Below are 12,519 nucleotides of genomic sequence, written 5' to 3'. Positions count from 1 at the left end.
AAGAACAACAAGAGGAGATGCGACAGCGCCAGTCCCAACGGCAAATGGAGAGGACAGAAAACGAAGTCGAGGAGACGCTGGAACAGCGACGCGTTCAACGGCGAACCAAGCGCTACAAGGCCGCCCTCACCAACCAAGACGAGTTTGAAGTCTCGAGAGTTTCGGGGAAGAATGTCATCGCAGGAAGACACAAACTACCAGAGCCAACTTCCGTTTGCTCGAAGTGTCGAGCATGGAAGTGGCCGGGCGAGTCTTCCATCACATGCTGCATTGACGGCAAGGTCGCTCTTCCGCCACTCCAGCCTGCACCGGCCATTCTACGCAAGTGGTACCAAGATGAAGAGTTTCGGAAGCAGATACGCATGTACAATCAAGTGTTTGCATTTACGTCGCTTGGTGCGTCTTTCAGCAATCGCCGCTTCGACCCAGTAGCAGAAGATGAAAGTGTCCAAGGGCAGAGAGGCGTGTATACATACCGTATCCAAGGAGCGATGGGCCATTTCTTGGGATCTTTGTTACCATATACGGATCAGGCCGGTCAGACAACGAAGCCCAAGTTTGTGCAGATTTACGTGTACGATCCAGATGTGGAAGCACGAGTGGCTCGCCGACAGGGGATTTTTAGCGGCCTGAACAGAGTCGCGCTGTTGGACTTGGAGCACATGATGGAGACGTGCAACCCGTTTGTGCGCGAGTTCCTTACGATGGGTCAGCGGATGAGAAGCATGATCGAAGCCGGCGACAACCCCGTCAACGTCGTGTTTCGCCTGCGTGCAAACAACTATGCGGGACCCCGCACGCACAATCTCCCCACCGCCACGGAGGTTGCTGCTGTGTTGGTTGATGACGGCAACGCGGCGAACAACTGAGACATGCTTCTCTTCCCGCGGTCAGGTGGGCTTTTGCGACTGTTCTAAACCCATTCCATCTACGATTCACTTCAATGTCCTCTCTTGCTCCCTCTCGGGGAACTGGGTTGGACGTACACGGATGAATACATACGGCGCTACGTATCGGAACAAGACGCGAATGGTGCTTCGAGAACATGTTGCGTACCGACTCTACCAGAAGGAAAACGACCAGTCGGTTCTCCACCAAGGCGGGCGACTGTTCCAGCAGTGGGTGGTTGACCAACGTGCCAAGTGCGAACAGGAGAGTCTGCGCTGGGTCGCGGCAAACAAGAAGACACTTCGAGCGGATCTTTACAAGGGAGTTCTGGATGCGTACCTGCATGAGGGCGTGGTTGCATTAGGCGAAAACGAAGGCTTAGTGTCGGAATACGATCGTGACACAGGCATGTTAGTGCATCCAGAGCCAAGCCGCCGCCGTCACTCAAGTCGGACAGCGCGTCGTACTTCCAGCGTTGTTCACGGGTGGTGAGAGATACATGTACTCGCAGTATCAGGACTCCATGGCGATGGTGCGCGAGTTTGGCAAGCAGGATTTGTTCATGACTGTGACGTGCAACCCTCAATGGGATGAAATCACACAGACGATAGACAGAAACGGACCACACCGAACTGCTCAAGATAGGCCAGATATTGTCGCACGTGTGTGCCAACAGAAGCTCAAAGCAGTGTTGAAAGATCTCGATGATGGGGTGTTTGGGCAGCAAATCGCGCGAATCTATGTGGTCGAGTTTCAAAAGTGTGGACTGCCGCACGCTCACATACTCATTATTCTCGCCCATGAAGACAAACCCAGGACTCGCCAGGACTTTGACAAGTTTGTGTCCGCGGAACTTCCAGATGCCGTGATGAACTGTCATCTGTACAACACAGTTTTGACCAGCATGATGCACGGCCCGTGTGGAGCCCTAAACCCCAGCTCTCCGTGTATAAAGGACGGCGAGTGCACCAAGGGTTTCCCGAAGGCACTGTCCGAGGTGACACAAACCAACCAGAATGGCTTTCCTGTCTACAGAAGACGCCTGCGAACGGACGGCGTGCTCAAGTTCAAGGGCAAGAAATATGACAATGCGATAGTCAATCAATGGGTTGTTGCGTACAATGCATTCTTCTCTCACAAATACGATTGCCACATCAACGTTGAAGTGTGCTCGAGCATCACGGCGATCAAGTACCTGTACAAGTACGTCTACAAAAGCGCTGATATGACGGAAATCAGTGCGCGGGCATTTGGAGATGACGTGAGGGAGTCTGAACACCCTCGATTGAGCGTCTCATAAAAATACATATAACCTCACAAAAATAAACATAAAACAATCACCAAAACATGTATATTGTGTCCAGCCCCTTTCAACTCCCCACCAACCAAGTATATACACACCGCCCGCGAAGCGGGCGGCGACTGCTAGTTTACATGGAACTCAAATTCACACTTCGTACAACCACCTCACTCACTTAAATATATCTACAAATCAATAACTATACTACAAACCTGAATTTAAAAGTAAATAAACCAATGGGATGGTGTTTATACGCTTGAAATGTAATTAATGAAATGCAAGTTAATAATAACGGCGACATTAAAGACAGCACAAAGCGAGGGGGCAATTGTTTAATGTTTAACCGAGGACTCTGCTGTTTCCGGTGACGCACACCACCAGCACTGCACCACGTGGTGCGCCCGCCATGCGCGTGGGGGCGGAGCCTCGCTGTAGTGACGTCACCTCTGTTACGTTATAGCCACGCCTCCACCCGCAGTCGAGAGGAATGCGCACGAGTGAGCAGCAGCAGAAGAAGCCTTTGCAGATCGAATCCTCAACGAGGTGAGCGTCCCTGTTGACGATGTGTGTTGTTTATTTTTACTGCACGTTTTGACTACAAACTAAAGCTTCATTACTTTTGTATATGTTGATATTTTGATTTTCTGCAACCAAATTAGGACTATTAGATAGGTTACTTGGCATGCTCTGATATGTTACTGTTACTGTCATTGTTTAGAACCAAAGCAAGTCAACATTTAAAACGTTCATAACTAACCTGTTTAAATCTTATATAATATGATTAACATGTCCATAATGATTGTGTTCTGATTGCCTGCATAATTGTGCCCTGCATTGCATGTATTGAATGTTATCCAACACGGGGGAGGAGTCTGCCTTTTAGTTCAGACCCTAGCTGCTGCCATAGACGTCTCCTATCTGTGATGTCACAGCCACATGGGCGGTACCTCTGACATCAAGTGACCTACGACGTCATTCTCGGGTTATAACAAATAATTTAAGTATGGTCATTTGACCCCAATGACCTACAAGACATAGGGGTGCCTTTATGGTGATGGGAAGAGGTAAACGGTCAAGGGTGGCAGACAGCATGGATTTAGAGCTGCGTTTCAGCCATATTGGTTTAAACGGGGGTCTCAACTTTATGAAATTGATCTCAACATGCTTACAAAAATATGACTTGTAATGTTTTACTGCCATGTGATTAATGTTTCTCAACAGCAGGTCATGTTATGTGTTAAGAGGTAATTACAAGAATCTCAGAATTAGTTGCGTGAATATCCACGTGCTTCGTTCTCTAAGACATTACTCATTCTTTGAATTAATTTTAATTTCCGTAGCCCGGGAGTCATGGCGCCAGTCGACCACGTGGGGGGACATTATGGATGAAGTGGACCCTTTCCCAGGCCAAAGCTACGATCATTCCTCCCCAAAGGTGTGTATGGGGTCTATGGGGGTCAAACACCACATTCTCTCCACACTCCCACACCATTGCACCAAAACATCACTACACCTCACATCACCACACCATCTCTTCACATCACCTTTCTCATCACACCACACCACCACCAACTCAATACAATATACTCTTAGTTTTTTCGGAAAAGTCACGAATGTGACTCTTTCTTAAGTTTTTTCGGTAAAGTCACATACGTGAGTAGGAATCCTTGCAGTCACGAAAGCTTCAAATCGCGAATCAATACAATATCATAGAGCCTCATAAAGTGTCAATACCATCACAAGGCACCGTCTCTCCAGAACATTCCACAATTTCACCTCTCCATATCACAACACCATCTCTCAACACCATCACTCCATCCCTCCATCATCACGTCATGCCATGAATTAATGTGCATGTTTTCATCCGTACATAGATGTGCTAGTATGCATTTTTGTTTGTCTATGTGCCCGTCTATGTTTGTGTGCCTGCGAGAATATATTTTGTCCTGAGTGAACATGTCTGAATAGTCATGTGCATATCTTCGCGTGAACAGAGGAGCATTGGGGAGGTGAAGAACTTCAGCGGAGTGAAGCGTCTCCAGGAGGACAAGCGCCTTGCGAAGGAGAAATGCCCAATGGAAGAGAATCGCCCCAATGAGGTGAAGTGCCTCGCCAAGGTGAAGCACCAAACGGAGCAGAAGTGCCTTCGAAATAATATCCTCAACGACGTGAAACGCGTCATGGAAAAGCGCCTCCTTGAAGAAACGCGCTTCATAGAGGAGAAGCGCATTCGCGAGGTGAAGCGTCTCAAGGAGAAGCATCTGGAGGAAGAGAAGCGCCTCATAGATGTGAAGCGGGTCGAGGAAGAGAAGCGCCTCATGGAGGAGAAGCGGGTGGAAGAAGAGAAGCGCCTTGTCGAGGAGCAGCTCCTCATTGAGGTGCAGCGGGTCGAGGAAGAGAAGCACCTCATGGAGGAGAATCGCCTCTTTGAGGTGAAGCGTCTCATTGAGCTGAAGCGTCTTGAGAAAAAAAATAAGCGACTTGAGGAGAGGCGCTTTCGCAAGGTGAAGCTCCTCGAGGAGAAACGTCTCATGCAGGAGAAGCGCCTCGTTGAGGTGAAGCGTCAAGAGGAGGAGGAGGAGCACTTGATGGAGGAGAAGCGTCTTGTGGAGCTAAAGCGCCTCGAGGAGGAGGAGCGCCTCGCCAAGATCGAGCGACAATGGCTCCAGACCGATACCACCAGCAGCAGCACCACCACTACCACTGCCACCGCCACCACCGCTACCACCGCCGCCACCGCCGCCACCACCGCCACCACGTCCTCCAATTCTGTGTGCGGCCCAATAGCTCCGAGCTTTGGAGAAGAGGGCTTCCAAGAAGATAAAGCAAACTCCGGAGTCGCTGAGCCACGGTAAACTACTCTGCGTGTGCGCCCTGTGTGTTTATTAAATCCTTTATATTAAGTTCGCTTGTTTGCGTGCTTGCATGCTTGCTTGCTTGCTTACGACCGTGCAAATCTTTCGGTCGTTTTTGAACCCACTTCCCGTGATCCAATCGAGCTGACATTTTGCACACAGACTCGTTGTGCGAGACAATTATTGTTCGTGAAATTTTTTTTCCAAAATTTTACACTGTTTAGGGAAAACAAATTAAATATTTAATTACCAATTGGCTAATACTGGCAGGCAATCATCTGACCCATAGGTGGCAGCCATCTCAAGCCAGAGGATGAGAGGACTCTATAGCCGCCACGCATATAAAGATTTATAGTGAAAAACTTTGTTTTTACGGGTTATACTTATTTTTGTTATTTATTTCCATGCTTCTCACGCAGCATCAGCCTTACTCGGTCTCAAGACTTTTTTTCAGGAGGATCCTGCAAAGTTTGCTCGTATTTTGCGACAAAGTTGCTACTGTTTGCGATCCAAATTGAACGATTTGCATTGCTTGTGTGGGTTCAGTAACAGGGAGAAAGCTGCAGAACCTTCCCAGAACAGGTGGCTGCATAATCCACACGGAGAATGTGGCCAAACGTGGAAATCAAACCCAGGTCAATGTTGCTGTGACGCACAGGTGCTCAAGCCCTGTCGCGCTCTCAAAATTTACAGACACTGCAAACCCCACCTGTACATTCCGCTATACTGAGGACAGATTTATTTTTCATAACTGGTTTCTGGGTTAGACCACGTAAAAAAAGTGGGCATATCTTCACCATGTAACCCTCCATCCACCGTGAGATTTTCGCTGTCTTTCGCCTGTTTCCTGGCCAGGTGCCAAGTCGCTTTGTAATGCACAGCGACATCTACCACTGAGAGGGGTGTCCAATTTAAAACGCGATGAGATGAGAGATGCGAGAGGCTCATCGCATGCAATGCACTCTGAGATGCCTTCGACGTCAAGGGAGGTGGCTCTCTCGACCACAAATCACCGACGGACACTTTTTTGAAATCGTGGATGTGTTGAAGCGGCCAAATGGTCGTGCACTCATTCTTCACCGCTTACAGTTCCGATCTTGCTTCCCGCCTTGGCTATTATTGCTGCTGCATTGACCACACAGATCCACACCCATTCCGTCACAGTGGACGTTCAGGATCTCTATCGATGCCATTTGAAATGCTTAGGACATTATGTGCAAGGGGTCAATTAGAATACACATATAGAAACATGTCAATCTCGATTTGAAGTTTTCGTGACTACAGGGTTATATCGGTAAATTCACGTAGGTATGAAATACAATAAATAAAAATTAAATCACGACGTTTCGATGGCTATTTCGTTATTGCAAGAACGTTTCTTGCTGTGGGTTTCCCACCTGATGACGATTGCTTGTGTTGCAATCGAAACGTTGTGATTTAATTTATTTTATTTTATACCTACGTGACTTTACGGAAAGAACCAAAAAAAATGTCACTTCAAATTATTCAACTAAATTTGCACAGCAACGCCACCCACTACTGTGAAACTACAGCAGTCTGTGTGAGACACAGCTGCACCTATCTCAAGGATAGCCTGGCGCCATGAGAATGACAGCACCAATCCTAAGCACACTCACTGGCCATGTCGTTATTGCTGTATCTATTCAGCTCGAATTAATCCGCCACACATTCCACCCACGGACGATGCCTTCATATCCGCCTGCCCGCCGTACCTTTCTTCATTATTGACAACTTGCAGCTCAGCACACGGCAGATGCCTGCGCAGCGCGACTCACGACCTCCTCTCGATACTAAGATCCAGGATGGTCACCGTGTCTATGCGCCGCTTCTCGGTGGCAGCCCCAACAGTCTGGAACGATATCCCTCTGCACATTCGCAGCATCACCTCAATCGCCTCCTTCAAGAGACACTTAAAAACTCACCTCTACAATCATGCTTTTGAGCGACTCTGAGCTTGGCTCCGCGCCTCTGAGTTGCGGCCACTACGTCTGCAAATTTGCGCGCGTTACAAATTGAACTATTATTATTATTATTAGATGGCGATGTCTGCCGTAGCAGCAAGGTGGAACGGTGTCGTGTTTGACAGACAACCATCACAGTTTTACCATGTCTAGTGGTGGTCTCCCTGTTACAGGTTGAGTCACAAACCGCACCTCTCCATAACAAAGGCTCAGCCTTTGTTATGGAGTCTATTCTTAGTCTCAAGCCTCACCTTACCATATTAATAAAAGTATGCGGCCCTTGCCCCACCACCTTCTCCAACCATTATATAAACGCAGTGGTAACTCCTGCAATCTCTCATTTACTTGATACAGCTGTCGTGGCTGTGACGGTACCACCTGAAGACAGAAGCTTGTGTTGCCTCCGAAACGTCGTGATTTTAATTTTTTATGTTATTTTATTTTACTTTTTAATCTTTTTTTACCTACGCGACTTTACCCAAAAAACCTAAGAATATGAATCATTGCAGTCACGAAAGCTTCAAATCTAGAACGGTGTCGTGTTTTTCTCTTCACAGATCTCAGCCAGCGCAGCCCTCCTCCTCACTCGTCCAGGCCTTTGAAGTGAAGATAGAGGTTATGGAGAAGGAGACGAAGGAAGAGGTGAAGGAGATGATGGAGGATGAGGTAGAGACAGAGGAGGAGAAATCGGAGGAAGAGAAGGCAAAGGAGGACGAGATTGTGATGGTGACAATGGAGGAGAACACGGAGGGAGAGGAGAAAGACAATACAGAGATGGAGGAAAAAGAGACAACAAATGATGAACAGATGGTCGTGGTGGAGGACATGGAGACGACGGACAAAGGGGAAACAATGGTGGTGGAGGAGGAAGAGAAGACGGTGTCGAAGATGGTGGTGCCAGAAGTTGAGGAGGAGATGAAGGAGGAAGAGATGGTGCTAGCGGAGGAGAAGAAGATGGAGAAGATGGAGGTGGCGCAGGAAGAGGAGGAGGATAAGATGGTGGCGGAGGATGAAGAAGAGGGGATGGAGGAGGATGAGACGGAGGAGAAAACGGAAGAGGTGCAGGTGGAGATGCACGAAAAGAAGAGGAAGCGAGGGGGCCTCGCTCGCATGGCGAGAGCGATCGCCTCACTCCTCCGCCGCGTGCTGCTTTGTGGTGACAGGTCCACCGCCCAGTAGGGGTGGTGGCGGTGGTCGTGCATCGGTGCCAACCGTGACCGCTATCACCACACTACCCGCCCACCCCGTGATACTCGCTACACACACCACACGGGATGACCTTGCCATGGTTTCCAGGACATGGTCGTATTAGCATTTTATTGTGCTTGAATGTATGTTATGTGCAAATGCACATCATTAGTCGTAAATGCGAGGGAGGGGTTAAGAGGTGCACGTTTAATCCAGTGTTAACATTTATTTTAGCATTATATTTAAGGACACTGTTGTTGATAAGAATTCGTCTGGACGTGGCACGTGCCTTGTTCTACTCGATCAACCAAATTTAGTACAATGTTGGTCATACATGAGTGTGATTTCATTCATGAGTCGTATTCACAGAGCCCCGATGACACTAACCTACCAAAAGTTATGGTTAAACAAAGTAATCTTGAGTGACCTCATTCTCAGCTCAGACATGATCATCGCCATCATTTCCAAAGACGTGTGGGGTCCTGCTAGAGCAGGTCCCGACTACAAACAGCTGGGCGGCAGAATCGGAAGTAGCTGCGTCGCCCTCGAAATGTGATGTTGCTGCTGTTGTTGTCGCTGCTGTTGTTGCTGTTGTAGTTACTTCTGTTGCTGTGATAAACGCAGGGAGGTGGTGTTCCGTGATGGGATGACGCCTTTGATTAAAGCCTCTGATCAAACTCACCCGATTGACCCCCTTGATCGTCGCATTTGATCAACTCTGATATTGCGTCTCGGTTAGACCCGAGAGTCGTTCTTTTCTTAGCCGTTAACAAAATCCAAAGCTCAACGCTAAACATCCTTGCGGCCGATAGCATACTTTTGACTCGATAACACCGCAACTGTTGCTACGCTCACATGGAGCAGAGACGCTCTCCACAGCCCCACGCACACGGAGACAAGAAGCCATTCAATTGCTCTGTGTGTGGTAAGGCACAATCGTCAACTCGTCAAACTCATCAGAGAACGCACACGGGCGAGAAGCCATTCCTGTGCCCTGTGTGTGGGAAGGCATTTGCACGGTCATCAACTCGTCAAACTCATCAGAGAACGCACACCGCCGAGAAGCCATTCCTGTGCCCTGTGTGTGGGAAGACATTTGCACAATCATCAACTCTTCAAAACCATCAGAGAACACACGGGCGAGAAGCCATTCTTGTGCTCTGTGTGTGGGAAGGCATTTTAACAGTCATCACATCTTAAAAGGCATCAGAAGGTCCACAATGAATGGAAATTTAAATCAAAAGCTGAAATTCAAGGTGCTGCAGTGGGTGCTGAAGAAGTTTCCACCTTCGATCCCATGCAGTTGGATCCCGAGAGATGGCTGGATGTAATGGAGTGGCTGGAGGATCAAACCTCGGGGTGACTGAAACATAATATTGCATGTGGTTACACCTATTAAGCCATATCGAGTACTTTTGTGCGTAATTTTTACCATTTTAGTTTTACAGTTTTTGTGAGAGTTTAATGACGTGCACAGTGGTGGTTTGTAATGTTATCGGATTACTTGCCGAAGGGGTGTGAAGAGCACTGGTTGTGAGAGGGTTTAATTGTAGTCGTTAGGTGTTCCTGTTGAGCTAAAGTTGGAATGCGCCTGTAGGTACATCTTTACTCAACATTTTAAACGGTTTTTTCAAGTACATAGCTTTTTTTATTGGTATTAATCGACTTTAGATAGCCGATTTAAGGATGTACATTGATGACGCGTTCGTTGGATATGGCCTTGACTTCAACATAGAGGCACAGTGAACACATGTGGTGAACTAATACGGAAATCATGGGGAATGATACTTTAACGCTTTGGTATTCCTGGAACGGAAATGGTTTGCATGGTACTGGAAATGTGTGAACATAGGACATAATAAATATTCCCTTCGAGTTTTGACGTAAAAATTATTGCAGATGAATAAAAACGTATTTTTAACAAATGTTTGTCCGGTCTTTATTTTATAATGTTCCTATGTTAAGAGAATTTCAGGTGGAGGATCTCCGTCACACAAGTGTGCCCTTAACCCGCAGCATCTTAGTTGTCTACACGATTAACACGTGTTCATTGAGGGGAAAAGGTCCCCGTAGTTAATCGTTCATCAACGTACCAGTCCCTAATCCCGAAGTATGTCGGGGATAAACTGTACTCTATAACATGTAAACTGTAATACTATAAACGATAACACTGAACATTAAACGATTATAAACTAGTGTTTTAATTTATAACCATTTAAACGGAGGTAAGGTATTATAATATCATTAGAAGCATTAGAATCAAAGTGTGGCCGTATAAGAATCGCTAATATGTTTTTATAGTGTACGTGCAAGGATCGGATAAAAATTATTACAATTACAACATGGTCATATTAGAATCACAATTTTCACTGCTAGATGTCATCGAATAACAAAAGACGGAATTTATTTATATAAATACACGCACAAACCCATTATAAACGCATGCGATTATGAATCGTTACAATTATTATAACAATCACAAATTGTAACAAAGCGAAATTCCCACTAAGCAAAACATCACGCTCACGTGGCGAATTCTTTAACAAACTGCAACACTAAAGTGGCAGAACTCAACAAGAAATGCGCACGACAAAGCTAACAACAGCAATGGACAAATCCTAAAAACAGACCACATGCACGTTAGTAGCTGCTAGAAGAAGACAACACCTAGCACCTTCAACTTTACACATTATACAGCCCCAAAGATCCAACTCGAAAATTAGGCGAATATGACACCATTTGAACTTCCTACTTTCGTTCTCGACTAATGAAGATATTCTTGGCAAATACTATCGCTTTCGCTTGTGATGTAACTCCTCAGGTTCAAAAAAACAAAAAAAGAAATGCGAATTCCTCCATTATTCCAAGCTGCACAATTCAGGGTTGTGGACCGCTTTGAATGCTTCAATGTAATCGCAGTAAATGCGTCAGACCACATCAGGACACTCAACCTAGAGCATATTTGAAGCAACGTGATGAGATGGCTAAGAACTGCAAGCTTATTCTAGTGTTAACGATATTTTAGCAATATGGGTAAGTACAATATATGTACTAAGAATTCGTCAACATAGCAGGTGTCTTGTTCTCCGTAATCAACCAAAATTATGACAAATTCTATCATAAATGATAGATAATTCTTCAGTAGTAGTCGCTAATCTCCGTCACACAAGTCTGCCTTTAACCAGCAGTATCTTGGCTGTCTCCCCATAAACATGTTCCTAGAGGCGAATGGCCCCGTTATAAATCGTTTCGCAGCATTCTGGTCCCTAATCCCGAAGTAGACTGGAGATCACATGTACTCTATAACATGTCAACTGTAACATTATAAACGATAGCACTAAACATTAAACTACTATAAACTGGTTTAATAATTTATTACACCATTAACGGAGGTACGGTATTAAAATCTCATTAGAAGTATTGAATAGCACTCTGCTAATAAATATGTATAGTATATGTTCAATCGAACAGGTTTTTGGGTTAAATTGCGCAAGGAAAAAATATATTTTGTTAAACCCGCCACATGAAAATAGTAAGGATTGTCACTAATACAGAACATGACAATTCGTTACTAAAGCATGTCTATTCAGGTCACTATTCTTCAATAGGGATTACCGTTGGCACGGCTATTTTAGTACACACAATCGACAGGAAGTACAAGGTCAATGGGTTCACTTAATTCGCATGCCTAATGTACGTTGATTACCATGTACATTACCCAAACGGCAATGGGTACCCATAGCCATATATATACGTGTATCCATTAACACCCCCCTCCCCCACTTCGCGCAAGAAGAGCACACACGTTTTGTCATCACATCTACCTCTCTATTTACGGAACGAAACAGGAGCACTTCTCCACAAAACTGGCCGTCGCCTAATGAAGATTGTTGTAATTATTGGCGAAACGTCGTACTCAGATTGTAAATGTTGTGGCTTGGCTCTCCATCACACCATTGTGCTGGACTAGTAACGAATTAGCATGTCCGGTTTACGTGACAAACCTTACTAATTGGGTGTGTGGGTGGTGGCGGGTTTAATGACACATTTTCATATTTAGGCGATTTATGGATACGGTATTCGAATCTCATTAGAAGTATTAAAATCGCAATCTGCTCATATAAAAGAAAGCTGACGTTCAATCGACCCGGGGGTTGGATATGCGAACTGTGGGAGTGCAGGGTTAGAATCGAATTCAAATTCCTAGAATAACAATATTGTCGTATTAGCATTTTACTGTGCTTGACTGTATGGTATGTGTAAATGCAAATTATTCGTCGTAAATGCGAGGCAGGGGTTAAGAGGT

Source organism: Lampetra planeri, chromosome 74 (genome assembly GCF_965212315.1).
Source record: "Lampetra planeri chromosome 74, kcLamPlan1.2.h2, whole genome shotgun sequence".
In the NCBI taxonomy this organism is placed as follows: Eukaryota; Metazoa; Chordata; class Hyperoartia; order Petromyzontiformes; family Petromyzontidae; genus Lampetra; species Lampetra planeri.
This window is presented reverse-complemented; position numbering follows the sequence as displayed.